This window comes from Cricetulus griseus (genome assembly GCF_003668045.3).
Source record: "Cricetulus griseus strain 17A/GY chromosome 1 unlocalized genomic scaffold, alternate assembly CriGri-PICRH-1.0 chr1_0, whole genome shotgun sequence".
NCBI lineage: Eukaryota > Metazoa > Chordata > Mammalia > Rodentia > Cricetidae > Cricetulus > Cricetulus griseus.
This window is the reverse complement of record NW_023276806.1, coordinates 136,190,659-136,213,270: the sequence shown is the minus strand read 5'-3', so window position 1 is coordinate 136,213,270 and position 22,612 is coordinate 136,190,659. Positions and strand designations below refer to the sequence as shown.

The following is a 22,612-nucleotide window of genomic DNA, read 5'->3' as shown; positions in this document are numbered from 1 at the left end:
CTCATTCTTACACAGCAAGCAATCTTACCCATTGAGCTAGTTCCTAAGCTCCCACACTTGCCTTTTCTTGTATATTTTTACTTTTTCTTTTGAGAGGTCAAGTGAAGACAGTCTTGGAGAACTGCCTTTGTTTGGCATGGTCAGGATACCAACTGGATGTTAGATGTGAACAGCAGACCCCCAGCCTAACTAGACATCCACAGGGACCCAACTTAGACTCAGTGAATCACGGGAGTCTGGGAGTCGTGGTTTCTAAAAGTTCCATAAGCAAGATGCAGGCCCCCAAACATGAGAGTTCTTGAACAGAGGGTTAAGTGTACTCTCCTTGTTGTCTAAACAGTTAGACCAGTGGTGTTTGAAAGTCTAGACCACTGTATGGTTCTAGCTGACCACAGTCATCATTACTCCCCAGATTCCAGAGTTCAGCTGATGTCTTCAGCTGCTTTGTGAGCTTTTCTGGCCCTTGTTTATTAACACAAAGGGGTGTATAGAATATTGGGCATGTTAAAGGTGTCAGAGTTCAAACTTTAGGGTGACTTCAAAACTTACCATCTCTTTCGACAGCCACAGATGTGCTTATGATCATTGTGCTAAGTGCAAATCATGTCCCCTGACGACACTTCTAACCAAGCATATGGTCAGTCCGTTCTGAAATCAGGCTAGAAGCCTCAGAAAGAGCATGTACAACCCAAATGATATTGTCAGTCTCCTCGGGCTTCTGGATTTGAGTTAGGCTGTTTGTGTGGCAAGGGAGAAGGAGGAATGGAAACAGTCCTAAAAGACACACTGGTGGTCCTTGGAACAAGAGGAGGCCTGCTTTTCCTGGTAAGTGATGATGTTTTCATTTTCAAGCAAGGCATGCTGGAAGGTTAGTTGGGCCTGTGGACCCTGAGCTTGTAAATTTGTGGCTGACCTTTGGGTATAGTCCTAATGACAGGCAGCTGTCTAACAGCTAGTGGCAACTTCTCTCTGTTTGTTGACTGGGTTCCTCTTCTTCCTTTCTCATTGATTCCCAGAAAAGTCCCCATGTTTTGTAAGCCTGATTTAACTAACCCTTCATATTCTTGTTTCCCTCTGCCACTGCAGCACACAATTGCTTTAATCTTTGCTTTCCAATCCTTCCTATCGGTCGACATTTTCATCTCTGTATATCTCTCATTTCCATATTATTCTATCTGGAACCATGCATGCCAGGAAGACCTAAATTAACAAATGAGGAGCCAAGCAAAACCAAGTAAAAGAGGAGACAAACCTGAATGGAAGGAAAGGAAGGAGTTTCCTGAAGTCCTCATCCTTGTAGAACTTCTGGGAAAGAGTGCAATACACAGCTTGGGGTCAAACAACGCAGCAGCATCCTGTTGGTGATCTCAATGCTGTTCTGGAAAATGCAAGAATCGGAGGCCTGTGTGCATCGCAAATGTGATCTTTCCTAAATACTAATATAAGCCATACTATTTCAGTATCAACCCACACATTTATTTCTGTTTTAGAATATTCTCTTCTCTCCTCCAGAGTAGAATGTTCAATTAATTCTCATATTTAATCTATGTGAGATGTATTGTTATGTCATTTTATTCCAAGTATCTTCACCTTCCCATATATAATACATATATACATTTAAATTTTTTATTTGTTCTTTGATGATGCTATGCATATTTTTCATCCCCTGATGCAGGTCACTGTGTCTGAGGGGGTAAGTGCATTGCCTCTCTTTCTTTTGTAAATCACAGCTTCCTCTGCACTTCTACAGAGGAAAGAATTGAATGCCTTTATTCGTAGTTCATTTTCAAACTCTCTCTAAGACATGAGCCCCTGTACATTATCACAACCCTGAACTCTTTGCAAATCACTTCCCTCCCTCTGACTGAAAAGACAAATGAAAGGAGTGTTCAAAAAATAAGGCCTGCATTTCCAGGCGGGGGTGGTGGTGGTGGTAGGGGTGGGGGAGTGGTATGAACATTTCATATAATAAAACTTGAAGGCAGGAAAGGTCATGCCACCATGGCCATCACTGCCTATACAAAACATTCACCATTTTTATCAAGCTTTTCCATAAATATGGCTTACTTGGGGGCAAATTCTTGCCCTTTTGGAGGTGAAAGGGAACGATCAAGTTAAAAACCATAAAAAATCCTGAAGTTTCCGTTTTCATTCTTAGGATTATTGGAGTTTGAAATAATGAGCTCCAAAATTAAGGGTGCAAATGTTTCAAAAACCAAAACCTTACTAAAATATGGGAAACAAGGAGGAGACTCATCTCATGTTACAGTGACCTGCTCTCCAGCTCTGCCACACTTTCTACTTGGAAGTTTATCATTTCACAAAAAATGAACAACAGGATGACAGAGCAGCTGAGTAGCTTCAAGAAGTAGGTGTGAATGTTCAAAGTGTGATCTGATCTTTTATAAAACTTGTTACATTTGTTTATTATTTAGAACTCCAGAAAAGTTTTTCTAGAAGAAGAATCGTATAGAAAAAATATTTAGGGGGGAAATTGACCAAATAAACAAACAAAAACCTAGCTTTGGGAATTGCCTCAGGGAGAAGAAAAAAATCCAAGATACAGAAATATGCTGAAAACTTACGTGGTAATTTAATAATGTTTTAGTTCTTCATATATCAGTTTATTAGCTTAAATGAAGAGTGATTTGAAGTGTAACCTACCTTTTTCCTCAATTAACATCACTTTCATTCACAATGAAGTGAGCCCTAGAATGAGACCTTTCATTCTTCAAAACAAATCTTGCTTGATCTAGGAGACTTGTCAACTAATCAAAGAAACAAAGCAACCTGTGAAGTAGGCACTAAGGAATTGTTGTTACTTAGCTAGGCTTCTTGATAAGCATCTTTATCAGTCTGTGTCCCACAAATTCTCTGCAGCGTCAATATTCCCTCTTTTATCCAAGAGTAGACAAATCCTAGTAAAACACTTAGTGGTCATCATACCACAAGGAGAGCACAAATCTGGAGAGACGAGCATCAGATTTGGAAGGGCTTAGCAGGACCATGCATCCTTATCTGTTTCTTTCCCGTTAACAAAAATCAGCTCCAGTTAGTAATCAAAATATCCGCTCAACAGTGAACCAACTCAGGTGCCTTGGAATGTTTGAGAAAACAAGTTCCACAATCAGTGTGGTGTTTTCAACAGTCTACTTAAATAATCTTAGAGCTGTTTCAGAGTCCATCACTAGAAGTAAAAGGAATCCCAGAAACACAAGTTTTCATCCAACAGCTTGACATGTTGTGACCTATATGTGACATTCACAGACAATAAGCACATGCATGTACAGATGTCTGCCTTCCAAGGCTGTAAGCGCATCTGCCTCTGGACCATTAGGAAAAACGCTACAGGCAGATCTGTCTTAATAGAACATGAAACAAAATCTTTACATAGTTCATGAGACTGTGGTTCACTAGTATGAAAACTAATCGATGAACACTACAGTCTCCTTGAATTGCTATCGAATCACTTTAAAGTGTCTGTGTGCTAGCTCTCTTGGGTGATTTAATAAAGTGGGCAATAAGCTCATCTGGGGGCCATGGAAGTCGTAGTATAATCAAGAGGGAGCGGGTGGAGTGAAAGACTGGTGCTTGGCTGTTTTAACCATGCTATTCATCACAATAGCGACACTCTCGTTAGAAGCAGTGGTGGGATGATGTATTGCATGGCCAGTCCTAAAGCAGTTTTAACCACCAGTACCTATAAACCTCAAGACTTCAGCCACATCACAGATCAGCTTGACGTTTGTCTGACTTGATTATTAATGACCCAGTACTATATCATCTGTGCTTACAACATTGCAATGCTGCCTGGCTCAGGATGGGGCTTGGGCATGCTTATAATTTAAGGTGTTATTTTTCAAGTCATGAAGTTGTCACCTTGACTCGGTTTAGGTTTGGAGGTGGGTGCTGAGCCACAGGACCTTTCTTCCAGGTGACTGAATCCCAGGCCTGCTACTGGCAGTATATGTAGCATTTATTTTTAAAGTCTTATATGTATGGGTGTTTGTCCTGCACGTATGTCTGTGTACCATGTCTGTGCAGAAAGGGAGTTAGATTCTGGGAGTGGAGTCACAATTGTTAGCTGCTATATCCAGAGGAGCCAAGGTCCTCTACAAGAACAGCCAATGCCTTTAGCCAGTGAGTCCTCTCTACAGCGTTGTGTATATATTTGAACAGTGGAGTTCAAACACAGTTCACAAAATACCTAGGACTTGAGCCCCAGGAACAGATGTACCTCCTTACTCTGTAATTTATGCTGTATCTTCAATATTAACCTCACCCCAGTCCTGGTTTAGCTGTTTCAGAGAAGTGCATTTGAGAATGTGGAGGTATCTTTCCCTCTTTCTTTACTGTGTACCCATGCTCTCCCGCTTTCTTCAGATGTCTGATGGGCAAGTTGCTACAGTGAGAAGGAGTTCCAAGTGCAAATAGGCATTCCATGATGTAGCATGTCAACCACTGTATATATGAGTATAAATGAGCTATATAAACTCCTCTCCATGTTTCCAAACAGAAACCATGTGAAATTAAGAGTAGCAATTTCAGAGCATTGCATGAGCCCTTCCATATTGCCTCCTATACTCTAGCATCCCATACCAACTGTGCCCATTTTACGGCAGAGGATAGCGAGGTTTGGGGTGGCTGAGTAACTTTCCAAGGTTACTATAGACCTGACACATAGGACTACACTTATCTCACCAACACTCCTGTTCCATTTTGCCACCACCTCCTACCTCTGCCTCTGTCCTCGTCTGTGAGAAGTTATCAATGAACTCCACTTAGAATCTCTTTACCCCAGACTTAGTTCTGGAGGATTTGTTTTGTGCCTGGCGCTCAGAAAGGCCAGTGGGAGGGAAACAGCAATGGGGAAATGCCTTGAAATTGTTGATTTTCAAAAGTGCTTTGTCCAAAAAGCAGGGTCCCCAGTGTTCTCAAGGAAGTGGTGACCACAAAACACCAAAACAATGGCTGGCTTCACATTTTGGAGCATAGCAAAGGGAGAAAGGAGTTGCTGGAAAGAAGGTTCCTGTGAGGTCCAAGGCACACAAACACAATATGCTGTGAACTTCTCCTATCAGCTCTTTTTATTTAAATTTTTCATTTAAAATTTTGTATTAGATGTATCCATTTTGTTTTATATATGAGTGTTTTGTCTGCATATATGTTTATATGCCATATGCATGCTTGGTGGCTGGAGGACAGAAGAGGGCACATCCCCTGGAACTGGACTTATAGATGGCTGTGAGCCACCATATACATTCTGGAAATCAAACCCAGAGTGTGCAAGAGTACACTCCATGCTCTGAACTACTGAACCATCTCTCTAGCCCGAGGCCTGAGCTTTTCTAGGTGATTTCACGTCAGTGTTGTGCTCACTGCCCTCGCTGCTCATTTTTTGGTTCTACACATCATGTGTGTGACTCGTAGCACACAGAGATGATGGGGAAGCATAGGGCAAGAGCAGCGACAGTGACCGTGGTGTGCATAGTAAGCATTCTTGATGCACCTTCCTTCTAACAGTCCCTTTGAAGAAAGACACTGAGTCCCACACTTGGCTTTGTGAGCCTCCACTAATGCTCAAAAAGAAGTTGGGTGGCAGTAACTATAAAAGGCATGTGGCAGCTGTGGTCTCCTGAGGTTTTCATAAAGTGACTCCCCTGATTGTCTAAGACAAAGTTCGATGCACTGTGTTCTGATGAAAAGTTGGACAATTGGTCATATTTGAAGTGTTAGGGGAACTGAGCATAAATGGTATTGGATGGCATTGAGGGAGGGGGCAGGAAACACTTCAGGAGACTAACATGTATCTGCAAGGAAAAGAAAGACTGATGGCTAATGGAAGAAATCTAATTCTAACGAGGATCTGAGTATTTACAATTGAAAAACAGGAGAAAACTCTGTAACTCTTTGAAGCTATATTCTCATGGATATAGAACACAGATTTACCACTAAAATCATTGCCTTCTGAAAAATAATGGCTATTGGCCAGGGGCTCACCAAGGTAGGGAGGTGATAAGGGGAATAAGCCAGACATGATTCTTTCTGTTGACTTAAAGACAGAGCAGAGAGGATTAAACACAAGGGACTGAGCCACCCAGGAACTGCACTGAAAATGTGAACAAGCATTGGGAACCTGCCAGAAAAGGTTGGACCCTGGGAACTACTCCAAGCAGAAGAGTCAAATCTGGGGGCTTGGCAGTTAAAATTCTTAGAAAAGGAATGACATAAAAGGAAGCCAGAAGACTATGTGTGAGGCAATGTGTCCTGTAGGGTAGAGGTGTGAGAGATAGCGTGTCCTGTAGGGTAGAGGTGTGAGAAGCAGCAGGGATGGGAGAGACAGTGTGTCGTGTAGGTACCATCAGCATGGGGAAGGAAGCTGGGCTAAAAGGTAGAACAAAAGCTAGACAGTCTGGCTTTCCAGAATTAAACAAAATGAAGACCTTTAGTGTGTGAGAGAAAGGTACATGGTACTTTCCATGCCTCATTGAGAAACTGCAGTGTTGATTCTTAATCATATATAGTTTAGGTTCCCAAATTCTTCAGACATACAAAAGCCACACAAGTTCATGTAAAATGGACTTTATAGTCTGTACAAAATAACCCTGGATTCAACCAATAGCCTGACATTTGAGTCTTCCCTACCTTAATACTTTTTCCAGAGACTACCAGTGTAAATATTTCTAAATGAACAATGGGCTTGGAAAATTGGGCACCACACTACACACACACACACACACACACACACAGAGAGAGAGAGAGAGAGAGAGAGAGAGAGAGAGAGAGAGAGAGGATCATTTTATTCTGTATATGATACACATGTATTCTATGTGTCAACAGTATATAGATCACAGACTTCTCACCTTTAAATTCTTGTAGATCTGCTTCATCCTATGAAGGGCTGCACATGACTTCAAAGTACCCAGCACTGTGATACATTTAACCATGTCCTTGACCCCATCTGTCTTCAACAGACTTTCTTCCCTTCCTTCATTCATTCACTGAATCTTACACATCACTCCCACCGTGTCAAACACAGCCTGAAAATTTCAAAATTGACATTGTCCATGCTCCAGGCTTGCAATCAAGTTGGATGTGATAAGATGTAGTTGTATGAATACAGTTATGAAATGTAAGAGGATTTAAAGCCACCTTCAATCTTGCCAACACTGCAGCAGGGACAGCATTGTAGGATGGGAGGAAATAAATAAATAACCCGCTTGTGACACCAGAGCAAATCTACACCAGGACCATTAACAAAGAGCCACAGGAGTCCAGAGGACGAAGATGACTCCCTGCAGGTCATTCCTGCTTGAGTGCAGGCCGCAATACCCCCAGATCAATCTTCCTACAGCAGTGCTTTGATCACACTTCTCCTCAGCTCAGAAACCTCCTGTGACACTCCATGGCCTGGCCTCTTACCACATCTGCTACAGGAATCACTTCAATGACATCACTGTCTCATTAGGATGGAGGTCATTGTAATATGGCCCAAAGTACACTGGAATTGTTATTACAAGTCCCAGGTGTGAATTCTGCGTCCATTGCTTTTTAGCTGGGTGACAGCGGCCAATCCACCAACCTCTGAGACTTACAGTCTTCACCTGTTGATACCAGGCCATCTCATAAGTTTGGTGTAAACATTACAAGAGATGATAAGGGTGAAAGAGTGCAAAGTGTTGTGTGAATATAAGACATTGTAATTCCTGGATATATGTCTTATACATTCACAACATACTTGATCATGAGTTTATAAATATGGTTAGTGCTTCTGAATTTCTGAATGTATGCTCGAAAGTAATAGTCTCTCTCTCTCTCTCTCTCTCTCTCTCTCTCTCTCTCTCTCTCACACACACACACACACACACACACACACACACACACACACACACACAAATGGAGACTATCATATTTGTTTTGGACCCTGAAACGTTGGTAGGAATTTGAGAGGAGAAAGGGGGATAGCATTCCAGTCTGGTGGAATGGTATGAGAATGTGTTACGGGGTTTTAAAGCCCACGATGTGTTTGGAAAGCCACAAATCATCTGATTTGCCCAAGCACAAGGTTTACTTAAAGGAGAAGCTGGGGAAACACATCGAAAAGAGCAGAGGTCTAATACTGAGCCTGCTCACAGGGGCTGGCCAAAGAGCCATAGGGGTAAGGGATGATGTCAGAGACAGTCAATTTCTCTGCATCCTGAGAGATGGACTGACTGACTGACTGACTTACTGACTGACTGACTGAGAGAAGGCTGGTGAGGAGGGACAAAGGAGCTGAGGAATTGTGGCAGTGCTGGGTGAGATCAGTTGCCTTGTTAATGTTTGGGACCAAAGAAATAGAAGCAGAGAAAGAAGTTAGTGGGAGCATGGGGAAACAGTGGGCCGGTTTGGACTCTCAGGAGAACAAAGGCAAGGATTTGTCTTATGAGTTTGAAGGGATGAGCCCACTTGGGAAGAGAGGAGACAGAGTTTGGGGAAGTTTGTTTATCTGACTGGGATGACACAATGAGAGAGAAAAGAATAATGCCAGTTGAATTAGCTGAGGAAGCAGCAGCTGGGTCAGGGAGTGCCCCCTTTCCACCCCACCCCCCGCCCATTTCTCATGGAGCCCTGAGCTGAGCTGACATACTATCTAGGAACAAAAAGCGCACCCAGAAAAAAAAAATAGTGAAAGCTAAACTTGGGAGAGAACTCTTAAATCTTAAAGGAAGAGACAAGTTTCAGGATCCCACTTATTAGAAACAACGGGCTTGATGATTATAATTTATCCTCAGCTGCCCCTTCAGTTCAGGAAACAGTTTCCTTCAAAGGCTCTGGCTTCGAAATTTTATTAGCCACGTTTCGATGACTGTCCGTCTTTAAAAGGAATCCAGATGCATTTCTGTACAGTCTTCAATTCAGACATTTTCCCAACTCAAGCCCCACTTTGATTTCTAATATGCCTGAATAAATAAGGCTATGCTGCAAAGCTAATCTGTTGCCCAAGGATTTAGAAATAAGTTGGAAACCAACTGTAAAGTATAGACTCCCCTGAAAAATCCCAGTATTTTGCAGCCGGATGTCTCTCAGAGCCTTTAACCAAGGAAAGCCTCGGTTTGTGTTCCTCCCCAAAGAAAATGAAGTTTCTCCTCGTTGTCAAAACTAAACAAGATTTCTGTATTTTATGTGGGTTTCCTCCATTCCATCTTAGAATATACCAATATCTATACTGAAAACAGCAACCAAACGTGGTCCCTCTTAAAAGTAGTGTCATCTTTATAGAGATTAGAATACTACATGGCAATTAGCTCTCTTACTGGGCTCCAACCAGCATAGAGAAAAATCAATGATACAAACCCTGACCTTCAAGATATAGAATCTTTTATTTGCCCCTTTAAAGACTTCTCTCCACTGTTCTAGATATCTGTAATATTTTGAAGGGCTTCAATTTTGCGTTGTAACTTTCAGAATTAAAATTATATTATTAGAGCCGTTTTTGAAAATTTGCAACAATATGAACTTATTGTCATAAATAATAGTTCGATTCCGAATGCATTATGCAGTCATGAGGGATTGCTACATTCAGAAACAGCAAACATATCTGATGAGAGTCGGAAAGGCAAACGCTCAGTGCACAGTCCCTCAGCATATGTAATGGAGTGTCAAGAAATGGATTGGCTTTTTGACCAGTTCATTTTCTAGCAACTGAGACTAATATCCAATGTCTTTTTTTTTTTTTTTTTAAAGAAAAATGAAAACAGTTTCCTTTTTGGTCTAGCTGGGCCTGTTGAGGATAAGAAGACGTTGGAATGAATGTGTGGCCCGCCAGAGCCACAGAAGCCTCTATCTTTATTCCATATGGTCTGAAGTGCGCCTGATGGGATTTCAGATTGCGGCTCAGATAGCGGAGGGGTGAGGCAACACTCCTGAATGAAAACGCCAAACTTATAAATCCAATTCTCAAATTCAGGTCAAGTTCGCCGGAAGGTCTGCTGTGGCTGGTGGACCTCTGCGTGAACTTGCCTGAAGCCCTGAACTAAAGTAAGGGCAGATTTCAAATGAACCCAAGATGAGTTACGGTTTCAGGTGCCGATCATGTGGTACGGTCCCTGCTGTGTTTCTGTTTAAGCAGAGGGTAAAGAGCCACATGAGGCAAAAACCTGTGTCTCTTCCCAACTCTTGTGAGTCACACACAGACAGAACACATAACCTCCAGCAGCTGGAGCTGGTGGAGTTCTTACAGCAGGCAGCTCAGCCATTTGCTTCCTGTGTCTCATGCCACACAATGCAAGCAAGCTTCTGGGATCTCGAGAGGCAGGGGTGATTTGAACATGTTGTATATGGGTGTGTTGGACTTACTTCGTCCCATCCTGAAGTAGGAATTTGTGCTGACGGCTTTAAACAAAAACTATGTACTGGATAGACCGGCTTCATAAGCCTGCGACTGGCTGGAAGCACGGTCCGCTTTCCCTGTAGAGAGAAATACAAAGGGGCAAAGTTCTGGGCTTCAAATCGGAAGGTCCTGGACCACAGTCTTACACAAGTAACATGAACACAGTAACTGAGGAAGATATGCTTGTCCTGTCCCCTGGTCTTCAGCATCTGTGCGTCCCACCCTGCCTCTTCAAAGGGGAAGGTAACAGGGCTTTACAACTTTTGCGTCCTACTTTTGTACTACACGATTTTGTATAGTCTTGGGAGTTTTCTTTCCTCTTTTTTTTCTCCCTCCCTCCCTCCCCCTCCCTTCCCTCCTCCCTTTCTCCTTCCTTTCCTATAAAACATACTAGCATTTGTTAGCTTTGGGACTTCCTTCTACACTCTAGTATGACTGATCACTAAGTGATACCCATTGCATTCCTCCATGAAACAAATATGAAAATTGACCTGCTTTTTATTTAGGCCAGTGGTTTGTCAACCTTCCTAAATGCTTCGACCTTTTAATACATTTCCTCAGGTTGCGGTGACCCCCAACCATAACATTATTTTCATTGCCACTTCATAACTGTAATTTTGCCACTGTTATATATCTTAATGTAAATTTCTGATATGCTGGATATCTGATATGTGACACACACACACTCCAAAAGTGTCTTGACCCATAGGTTGAGAACTGCTGATTTGGAGTACTGGGCAGTTTCCATATATCTATTTTCAAGAAAGCACCTCAGATTCCCTCCTGAGGTGGTTCGAAGACTCCTAACATTGTCTGTTGTGTGGTTTAAACCTACCCATCATTATGTGAGAAACTGAGGAAGACCTTTAAATGCTTAGCATCTCCTAAAGACACTGAAGCAAGCCTGGGCCTTTGGGGACACTGTGTAATCCTCAGAGTTAGAGGAGATAACGGTCAGCAGGCAACTCAAAGTCTGCAGCCCCAGCTTCCTGCTAGCCTGCCCACTGTCCCTGCAAACAGTTGAAAGAGCTCGAATTTATATCCTCAGCTCTCCAATATCTTTTATCTCTTCTGAATTTATTGATGCTCCAATTAAAAACTCTGAATTCTTACAGTCACTGACATCTCACAATCATTGCTAGAGTCTTGAGATAATTGTCTCAAGAACCGCTTGTTGCTTCTGCTCACGTAACCCTGAGTTATGGAGTTAGACTGACATTCGGGAAGTGTGACTGGCTTATTTCAACCCTTCAACAATTTAATCAGCAGGCGGTTAAAAGATACTCTGAGGAAGAAATCGAGACCCTGGCTGTTGTCTGGAAAGCGCCCTCTGAGATCTGGCTAGATAAAGTGATTAATACTGGTCACAGAAGTGGGAAGCTAGCACTTGAAGTAAAGCCCCAGAGATAACAGTAGAGCAGTTTTGTGCCACAAAAACTTTTTGTTTGTTTGTTTGTTGGTTTGTTTTTGAGCATTGGGGATCAAACCCAAAGTCCCATTCATGTTAGGCAAGTATTCTACCATGGAATTATGATCCAAGCCTCGAAACAGCATTTTAGAGAAACGATATTATAACTATATGTGAGTGATAGTAGGGTTCTGGTTTTTAAAAATAATCGGGAAGAGTTACATTATTTTTTTTAAAGTTAAAGTTTTTAAATTTTAAAGAATTTTTATTTGTGTGAATTTTTGCCTGCATGTATATCTGTGCACTGTGTGTGTGTGTGTGTGTGTGTGTGTGTGTGTGTGTGTGTGTATGTACAATGTCCTGGTGGCAGACCCCAGGAACATGGGTTTCAGTGAGGAAACCTCAGAAATCTATGGGACCTCCTGCAGTAGTTCAGTACTTATCCCTAGCATAGGTGTGGACTTTGGGAGCCAATTCCACATAGAGGGATACTACCTGAGCCAAGACACACAGGGGTGGGCCTAGGCCCTATCCCAAAGGATACGAAAGACTCTGATGGCACCCTATGGAAGACCTCACCATCCAGGGGGAGCAGAAAGGATATGTGATAGGTAGGGTTTTAGTTGTGGGGTGGTAGGGGAGGACTGGAGGGAGAAGGGAACTGGGATTGTCATGTAAAACAATCTTGTTTCTAATTCAAATAATAAAAAAAAATCTGCAAAAAACAATGTCCTGGTGGCCAGAAGAGGGTGTTAGATCCCCTGGAAGTGGAGTTTTAGATGGTTGTGAGCTACCATGTGGGTACTAGGAACCAAACCTGGGTTCTCTGCAAACCTGCTTTACATGGCACAACCTCGGTGTTTCAGATTCACTGGCACCTTAAATAACAACAACGTGCAAATGGACCAGTCAGTAGTTACTAGTTACTGCCTGTGATATCACTCACTTGTGTCCCTAGGTTTGCTCTAAGAGTAAGCTGGGAGATTACCAGTAAGAACATGCATCCTTATGGTTCATTATTTTTCTTAGGAAAGAAATCATCTAAACTGAAAATGAATTCATTGATGCATTAAGTCATGGTACAAGCCCCTTTGACTCAATTCTTGGGAATCCCAAAGCAAATTCTTTTTTTTTTTTTTCTTGAGGTGTAGAAAAAGAGAACAGAAATATAAAGCTGGCAGATAGTTTGTGAATGTGTATGTGAGAGAAAGAGGGTGTAGTTGGGGGTGGTGGTGTGGATATGTCTGTGTGTGTGTGTGTGTGTGTGTGTGTGTGTGTGTGTGTGTGTGTGTGTGTCTGTGTGTCTGTGTGTCTGTGTGTGTGTCTGTGTGTCTGTGTGTGTGTCTGTGTGTCTGTGTGTGTCTGTGTGTGTCTGTGTGTGTGTCTGTCTGTGTGTGTGTGTCTGTGTGTCTGTGTGTGTCTGTGTGTGTGTGTGTGTCTGTGTGTGTGTGTGTCTGTGTGTCTGTGTGTGTGTCTGTGTGTCTGTGTCTGTGTGTGTGTGTGTGTGTGTGTGTGTGTCTGTGTGTCTGTGTGTCTGTGTGTGTGTCTGTGTGCATGTTTGCATGTATAGGTGGATGTGCATACAGGTACATTTGCCTGTGTGTGCACATGTGTGGAGGGCAGAGGCTGCTGCCAGGCATCCTTTTTGGTCACTCTTCACCTACCATGTCGAGGCAGGTCTCCCACTTGAATCTGGTTGTGACTAAAGTGTGTCTTCCATCGAACTTTCCAGCTTTGTGTCAGCATCTCCTTGTTTCCCTTATTGTAGCTCTAATCCATGCATGTTTGTGTGTGTTTTGAAAAGTTGTATGGTCACTGATCTAAATGAAAATAGGGTGGACCCTGTTTCACACTGGAGGCAAAGCAGCAAGAGGCGTGAGAACAGGTGAGCTGTGGACAGATATGAAGTATGAGGGGCTCTGCATATTTCCCACTGGCTTGCCCATACCTAAACACTTGCAACTCTCCTGACGTCAGCAACGGATCATGAGAGAGAAAGAGAAAGGGCTTCTCTGCCCTGATCGGTTACAACTACAATGGAGGGTGGCTGGTGGAACTCATGAATCTCACTGCCTATGCAGTCACTTTATAAAATGAGAGTCTATGGCTTTTCTTTTGTTTGTGAGTCTGGTCATGATAATTCTCTCTCTTGAACTTTTCATTCATCTGCCTTTAGGCAAAGAATAAAATGTAAACAGGGATTACACAGCATTGATGATGGTACCTTGCTGGTGTATCTTTCTCTCTGCAAAGCTCTATGCAGTTGCAACAACATCTTCCCTCTTTTATTCTCCTCCTGAAACCTTTCATTCAACAAATTCTCACAGCCCTTCACATCAAATACAACTTCCTTTAACCTTTAATCAAGTCTTCCTAACCTCTCCAGGCTTTTTTTTTTTTTTTTTTTTTTTTTTTTTTGGCACTTTCTACACCTCACCATGACGGAATAGCAATTATTTCCAGTATGTCTTCTTTGGAGGCAAGTATCACTGGTGGTTTCATTTTTGAATTTCTGACATTTTAGCACAGCTCCTGGCACATAATGAAAGTTCTCAACTAATTAGTGAGATAAAAATTAGAGCTTGAATGTAATGTACAGTGACTTTTTTTTTTCTTTCTGCGAAGGAAAACTCCAGAGTCAGACAGCAAAACAATTCTGCAAAAATTTCCTAGTTGCAATCTTTCTAAGTTTCTTTTCCCCAGTTTATTACTGCTACTGCCAGAAGGGCATACTTAATGAGGTTTCATCCTCACTTTGGAATGGCCTTTTTGTTGTTGTTGTTGTTGTTGTTTTGTTTTTTTGTAAAGAAACCTCCTTGACTGGCTGGAATAAATGTACTTCAACAAAACCCCAAGATCTTCCTAAAACACACTGTGATAATCTAAAGAAGTCAACTCTCTCTCAAATCCAGTGGCTCATCAAGAATTCAAGTAGGACAAAAGCTATCAGCGCCTTTTAACCGCAGAACTAAATTGTAAACGTACAGTTGCTGAGCACCAGATAGTGATGGTATTTCTGGCTTCTCCAAAGCTCTCCCATCCATCTCAATTTTGATTCTAACAGAAGAGGCAGATCTTGTCTGCAGCTGAACATAACCCCACTGGCCTCAATGTCTGGTGGTTCTGGGACTAACCCCTGGGAAGCGGGCTAGACAGGAAGCAGCGGTACCTTTCGCTTCCACAAGTTGTAATGGGCTTCCAGATCGCATCTGTGGTCAATGACTGTCCGGAGCTGGCCAGCCTCCAACAGGCTTGTTTAGACTACTTGATGAGTTGACACGAGCAATGACTCTTCCCAGTGCGGTCGGTGTCTGAACATTAACAAGCAACAGTGTTCTGTGAAGCTATTAAAGAGAGCAGGCGTTTTAATCTTTGTTTTGGAAAGGAGCCTTCCAAACAAACCCACAGTTTAGAAGTCCTGGGAGCAAGTGCCTGGGTGGTAGCAATAGGACAGAAGGAGGTGGGCTGGGGCATTGAGATCTCCACACAGGGTCGGAATAACTGGAAAAAGAAAGAAAGCTGGCGAGTTCCCAGACTGCCAGCCTTGGAGGAAGAAGTACACTGCACGACGAGTTTTCAGCGCTCTGTCAGCAATACTGTACACTTAAATTCCAAGCAGATCGTTCACAAAGGACTCTTTTGCCTTTGTTAACAGAAAAATAAACAACTTTCTGGGAGGGAGGGAGGGAGGGAGGGAGGAGGGAGGGAGGAGGGAGGGAGGGAAAGAGAGGAAGAGAGAGAGAGAGAGAGAGAGAGAGAGAGAGAGAGAGAGAGAGAGAGAGAGAGAGAGAGAGAGTTTATCGTCTTGCAGGACGTCTCTTATGGTTCTAATATGGCTAGGATGGGATTTAGAGCGAAGATGCTGGGAACTGGTGTGGGTCCCGAGTGCATCGCCTCATCAATAATGGTTTCATTTGAAGAGTACAGATGGTGATAAGAATGCAACACAGGGGGCTGCATTTGTACTAGAGAGTGAGCACTTTAAGCAGAAAACAAGGACAAGACCCTCATGTAAAAGAGAGGCAGACAGTCACCCTCGTATTCACAGAATACAGAAGAGTCTATCCTAAACAGAGTCTGGGGGCCAGGGCAGGGGTGGGGGTGGGGGTGGCGGGAGAGGAGCTAAAGATTTTGTGCTCCAAGGGCAGTCTTTTTTATGTACTATTGAGTAGAGTTGGAAGGTGAGGAGGGCCCCAATAATATTTTTTCATCATATAGAAATAACCCCTTTTTTCCTCTAGAGATCTATTGAGACTAAAACAGAACAACTGAACTCAACACCCATGATTATCTAAAGAACTATCAGTGGGACTTAGCTACTGACTCAACTGCCCAATGAGTTTGTTGGGCAATACATTGCTTCATTTTTTAGCCATTAATATGTAGTTTGTGTAGGGGATGCTGTAGCCACGCCTGCTTAGGGGCTGGCTACAGGTGCCTGACCACGCCTCCGAGGGTGATGTAGGGAGGGGTTAAGAGTGAGGGATGCTCAAGTGGCAGCCCTGCTTTCGCTTTCATCTTTGGCTTGCTGTAGTTATTGCTGCTGGCTGGCTAGGTCACTCTGTAAGTAAGGCTTTTCCCTATTAGAGTCCCTTGTATTTTTACCTGGCTCCATATTGGTAATTTCCCATAAGAAGTTTGTACAGGAAGCAAGAGATTCTTCGGCCTTCCACCAAATCTGCTTACCTCCAGCCATTCAGAAAATTGGGTCCACCATCAGTTGGATCCACCCAGCGAGCCTGAAATTGGAACACAGAATTGTAACCATGGTTTACTCCAGATTGCATGAAAGTGTTTTAAAACAGGAGCAAATCAAGACACACATCAAACCATTACATGATATTCAAGTCAAAAAGGAAGCAGTATAGGACCTCCCTATTCTACCACCCTCCCCCACCACTGTTGAAGACAATCCAACTAATTGATTTTGAGAGATCAGCTGAATAGCAATTTTACTGAAATTCCTGATCAGAAAAACAAAAAAGAGAAGGAAGTAGCAACATACTCATTGATTTCAGTAACTACAAGGCTGTTGGAAATATTGAGGGGCATATTTTCTTGATTATTTAAATGGAGATTAGCCAGGGTTAGCTGACCTTTGCCTCATGTCTGTATCTCTCCTGTACTCATATTTTAGAAAAATTGGTGGTCTAAATTACTAGTAAAATTGCCTTAGTTTACATCCAGTTTGGAGCTAGCACCTCAAGCCATCTACCTTTCGCATAAGTCACGTGTGCCACTCTGCTGAGTTAAAAGATAACAGCATTCCCCCCAGATGCAGGTTCTGGGACCTCTGAAAGTCACTTTCTATAACCAGAAGATTTCTCAAGACTTTATCAATCATGCTAGAGTTCTTGAGATGAGGCAGGGGTGGGGGCATTCTCCTGTATTATCCCAATGAGCCTTAAATACAATGACAAGAACTCACAAGAAGAAGATGGTTAGAGACAGAAAGAAAGACAGCCAAACCAAATGCCATATTGTAGCCTCTGAAGATGAAGGATTGGATTACAAACCAAGACAAGCAAACAGGGATGGAAAGTTGATCTTGGCAAGGAGACTAGATCTATTCAAGTAGGCAAAAGCCCTGCTGGCACCGTGGTACCAATGAGACCATTGTGGTCTTTCTGTTTTTCAAGCCACCAAGTTTGTGATAATTTGTTAGAACAGACCCAGAAAAAGCTAACACAGCCATCTTTCCTTTAAATGATTTAGCAAATTACTCATAAAATTGGCAATGTTTCTTATAAATTTGTCTTGTACATATAAGAATCCTGGGTTTCCTAAGAAGTTTGCTATAATGTAGCAAATTAAGACATTCTTTTAAAACTAGTCATGTTTAGAATAATATGTTTTGGCTTATCTAGTTTGGCTGGCTATGTTTTTTGGCTCAACTCATTGTTGGATAACAATTATAACATATGTAATAAACATTAAATAGAGTATCTATTTCAAATCAGCACATTTTTCAATTTAATTACTTGATTTCTAAATTTTAATTACTCGGTATTTAGATTTTTCCCAGTTTTCTTTCACTATTCTATTTAATAAAAACAAGAATTGTTTTTTATTTAAAAGAGTGTGTTTCACTGAAATTTCTGGGAAATTTCTTAGAAATTTCATGAGGTAATGGTGTCAATACACGTTAAAATGTTCGTCCTTTAGATGGTTTTAAACATCTCTGGGACACCTGCATCCTAAGGATCTAGAAATGGCACATGACCATTACTAGGTAATGATTCTGGAGGGAACTGTGGAAAGACACACCCAGCAATGGGCCACACTTGATTCCCAAGCCTCTTTGGGGTGGAGACCCTCTTCTCAGCACACTGACATTTGGCTATGACACCTGTAGAGGAATGCTTTTCTTCCCTTGCACCATCCCAGCCCACCTCCAAGAGTATGAAATGCAGAAGCTGAAAATGCTAGAGGTGAAAGAGCAAATCCTGCCCACCTGATAACGTCAGGAAAAAACCAATCCAAGTGAACAATATACTGTTATCTGTCTGGTCTCAGGAGCCCCAGGGAGACCAGAAACCATAGGTGTCAGCTCCCCTGCACCTTTCAGTGGGTGCTTTCCCCCTCTAACCTTTAGCAGAACTCAGTTAAGTTAGGACATGTGCTTGGATTGTCAGTAACTTTGAAAGCCATGGGATTTAAAAAAAATAGTTATACATCATCTACTAACATCATACAATTGCCAAATAAGACTGATCCAGACAAGTGCATTGTTTATGTTTCTTACTCACTTCTCTCCTATTTCCAGTGGCAACCCCCGAATCCTGAAAGAACTTCTCATTCTGTACTATTTTCTTGGGCTGTCCTCCTCATCCTAGTAGGATAGCTTAATACTGCTGACCCCACCCCATCCAGAGCAAGTGAGTGGCTTTGGGAAGACACATGGCTCTTGAAGCTTTTTTGTTATTGTTGTTTGTTTTGTTTTTGACAAAGTAGAAGTAAGATCTTGAACACACTGTTGGTTCTTCTCCCTTCCCCAGAGACTCAAGAGTGGAAGTAAAATTGTCCCAGCTTGTGGAAACTGTTATGCAGACTGGTGGTACCCTGGAGTGCTTGGAATCAAATGCCTGAGAGCCTGACCTTGCCCCTGGGCCTCCATGCACAGTAAGTTTGAAAACACTTACAGCAACTGCACTCTATCTGGGTTTCTCTCCTTTAAAACAATGCTTCAAGACTAAAGGCCATTCTGCTAGTATTCAGGCATCTGTACTGGCCTGTCCTTGGGATTCTGACAGGATTCATCCTCAGCTGCAGCCACTGAGAGCACCATCTGTGCACACCCACTATGTTCCCTTTTAAAGGGCCCTGCCCACCTCCTCTATCTCTTCTCTCTCTCTCTCTCTCTCTCTCTCTCTCTCTCTCTCTCTCTCTCACTTGCTCCCTCCCCTTTCTGTTCTTTCTGTCTCTCTCTGCTCCTCTGTCTCTCCCTCTGTTCTCTGTCTCTGTCTCTGTCTCTCTCTCTCTCTCTGTGTGTGTGTGTGTGTGTGTGTGTTCTTTCTGTCTGTCTCTGTTTCTTCTCTTTTGCTGCTCCTGCCCCCATAGGCCACTCTCCCCCTTCCTCTCCCCCTTTCCCATTCCCTTTCCCCTAATTAAAAAAAAAAAAACCCTTCACATGAGCTCTGTTGCATGGTGTCTTTCTCTCAAGTATCGTTTTTTAAATTATAACACATTCCAAGTCTTGAAGAATATCCTCAAGGCTTGTCTTACTTCTCTTTTACACAACCTTATTAATTTATCCATCCTATATTAATTGGTACCCACCATGCCAAACAGTGTAATGCTATCACCTGGCTGTGCATCTCACTCTCATGTCTTCTTTCGTCTCTTTCTCAGGCAAAAATTTCTGCCATAAATCCCATGACCATATGTGATTTGTCTACTCTACTCATGGAAGGTAGTTGAATTTTAAATACTGGAGTTAAGTATTGGTTTTAGGGGCCAAAAGATTACTCTCCACTCCCAGCTCTGCTGTTTGCTAGTCTTGTAACTTTGTTTGACCCTCTTAATCTTTGGTTGTCTTCATTTGTAAAGTCAGAGGTAAGAATAGCTATATATAGTGCTTATTTAAAAACAGGAACAAATGGAATAACACATGTATTGAGTAAAACTTTTTGTCTTGGTTACTTTTCTGTCACTGTAATAGGACACCATGACCAAGACAACTTAGAAAAGAAAGAGTTCATTTGAGGCTTACAGTTTCAAAGGATCAGAGTCTATATCCTATATCAGGTAAGATATCATGGTAGGGAGCCTGGTGGCAGGAAGATAGGCATGGCTCTGGGGCAGTAGCTGAGAGCTTAGATCTTGATACACAAACCAGAGGATGGGGGGCAAGGGGTTTTGAGATCTAAAAGCCTGTCTCCAGTGACTCACCTGCTTCAAGGCCATACCATCTCATCCTTCCTAAACAGGGGATCAAACATTCCAATATATCAGTGCATGGGGCTACTCTCATTCAAAACATCACATGTGGGTACCATTGTTCTAGGTGAAGACATGTGACTTCACACTACCCTGTTAGGACTGGGTCAATGGATAAATCAGGACTCTTGGGATGCCAGTATTCACCTGAGTCCCCCTGCTACAATGTTTGTTGTAAATATCTGGCATCACTTTGAGTGACTAGTATTCATACTAGACTTGGAAACAACTGTGCCAAGCATACACAGACTGAGAACTTAAAAATTCATCCCAAACAAGCCCTTTCCGTCTGTAAGTTACTTTGCTTGGGTATGTTGTCACAACAATAAAAAGGTAATAGGATAAAAAAAAGATAATAGAATCCTAAAATAAGATGTCTAGGTAATTCAATCACCCACCTAAAATATAATACCTAAGTATGAGAAGAAGCATAACTCAGGGAAACAACTTCTGTGATAAAAATCACATGTGCTTCCACATGTAAATACATGGACAGCAAGGCACTGAAGACATAACAAAGTGGTTATATGCTTGCACTTATTTATAATGAGTAAGCATGGGTTCAGAAGGCCTCAAGTCCTTCTGTTTAAGATGTTTGGTGAAATGAAACAGGGAAGTAGGAATGGGTACAAGGACAAAAAAAGGAGTGCTGGCTAAGTACCAACAGGCTAAACATTTTTGTATCTGATAATCAAAAGAAGGGAATCTTCTGGACTTAAGTAGGGAAAAATGTCAATGGAAAATAAATTCAGAGTCTAGATGTGTTCTTGCAAATAAGCTAACCCATGTTTATGACAGTAATGTCAAAATAATTCCCAATGTTATTAAATGGATTAGTAAAGCTACAAAATATCAAAGAAAATTTCCTATCTTTTAAGACATGCAAGTCTTAGATCTCTCTTAGAATGCTTTTCTGTGACATCTACAGATGAAGACAAACAGGTTTGCGGTCCAGCTTACTCAAGACTAAGTTGGGCGTGGTCGCTTCGAGCATCATTTTCCAAAATGCTAATGAATCTTGCTGAGGGGGATCATGACAAAGCCCAGGATAGCTTTCTTTTGCTCTTTAGTTAGTTTTTACCCTGAATTTTCTGCATATCTTAAGAGTGTTTCAAAGACTTCATGTCTCTGTGCAAAATAGCATTTGGGGTTAGGCTCAAATAACTGCAAACAAATTCTCCTTTATGTGACTATTTGGTGGCGGCGTGGTGGGGAGGTGTATTCAAAGGGTGAAGATTTGCCTTCCTCTTTGGGTTTATTTCCTCTGCCTTGTAGGGCATTTAGCAACCCTGCTCTATCAGAGACTACAGAGTACAGTCACCAATTGTGGAAACCAGCAGGGCTCCCAAGCATTTCTGAAAAGGCCTCTAGGGGGCGGTACCACCACTACTGAGAACCAGCAAGATGGTTGATGTTGCTAGCGTTTGGCAGGCTCTTCTCTACCAGCCTCTGAGAACACACTTTCTGTTTGTTTCTTGGTTGCCTAACCTAGGAAGTCTGATATGATAATTATAATTTTAATGTTCAATGCACTATAACAAAAATTTTTAAAAGAAACCCCTGAAAAAGTACAACTTGATGACTCTTTTTTTGTTTATACATAACATGTGGATGTTAACATAGTAAAAGAGATACTTTAAAGTATTTCTCAATGGACTTTATGTTGCTTCTCCACCAATGAGAACAGCCATTGGTCTGTAATTGTTGCTTTTGGTGATTTCTGTTGCAAACATTGAAGAGGACATGTTCATATACATTAGCAAGAAAAGAGGGATGGTCTCAGTGCTTGGGACCACACTCACTCCTTAGGAAGGACAGCCATCCATCAAGATTTATGCCTGAAGGGCACACAAGGCATAGGCATAGCCCAGAGGATGAATGGAGTAAGTGGGGAAAGGAAGAATTTGGGTATAACAATATAAGGCAACATTCTAAAGGCTAGGTCAGCAAAGTAGAGTCTTGGCAAGCCCACTGCCAGTAGGAAAACTTCCCCACTTATTCCTGTCCTGTATGAGACTCATGTGTGAAATTACTGGTCTGTTTGAGTGGCCTTCAAGAGCAAAGTATGATGTTGTGAAATATTAGCTTAAGATGTGTTACATTTGTTTATGCCATGGAAATTTTTTTAAAGATGTGTTGCATTATTTTATGTTGCATTTGATTAACTCTGTGAATCTGTGTTATTTTGCCTGCCTAAAACACCTAATTGGTCAAATAAAGAGCTGAACAGCCAATAGCTAGGCAGTAGAGGAAAAGGTGGGGCTGCCAGGCAGAGAGAATAAACAAGAGAGGAGAGAAGGGAGAGAAATGAGAAAAGGAGGAGAGGACGATGCCAGGGGCCAGCCACAGCCAGCCATGGAGTAAGAAGTAAAGAAAGATATATGGAATAAAGA

At 42.1% G+C, this 22,612-nt stretch overlaps 1 long non-coding RNA gene across 2 annotated transcripts in view; it reads right to left on the bottom strand.

Moving 5' to 3' along the window:
- LOC113832337 overlaps positions 1-16,520 on the bottom strand; it is a 28,799-nt gene extending 12,279 nt beyond the window's left edge. Inside the window, exons 1-4 of one of the 2 annotated variants that reach the window (XR_003480495.2) lie at positions 16,467-16,520; positions 14,950-15,124; positions 10,339-10,449; positions 1,253-1,378 (exon numbers count right to left, since the gene is read on the bottom strand). This is a non-coding gene — a long non-coding RNA (uncharacterized LOC113832337). Of the gene's footprint in view, positions 1-1,252; positions 1,379-10,338; positions 10,450-14,949; positions 15,449-16,466 lie in introns of those variants that run through there. The other variant, XR_003480494.2, reaches the window with a different exon arrangement.
- Between the last annotated feature and the right edge of the window lie 6,092 nt (positions 16,521-22,612).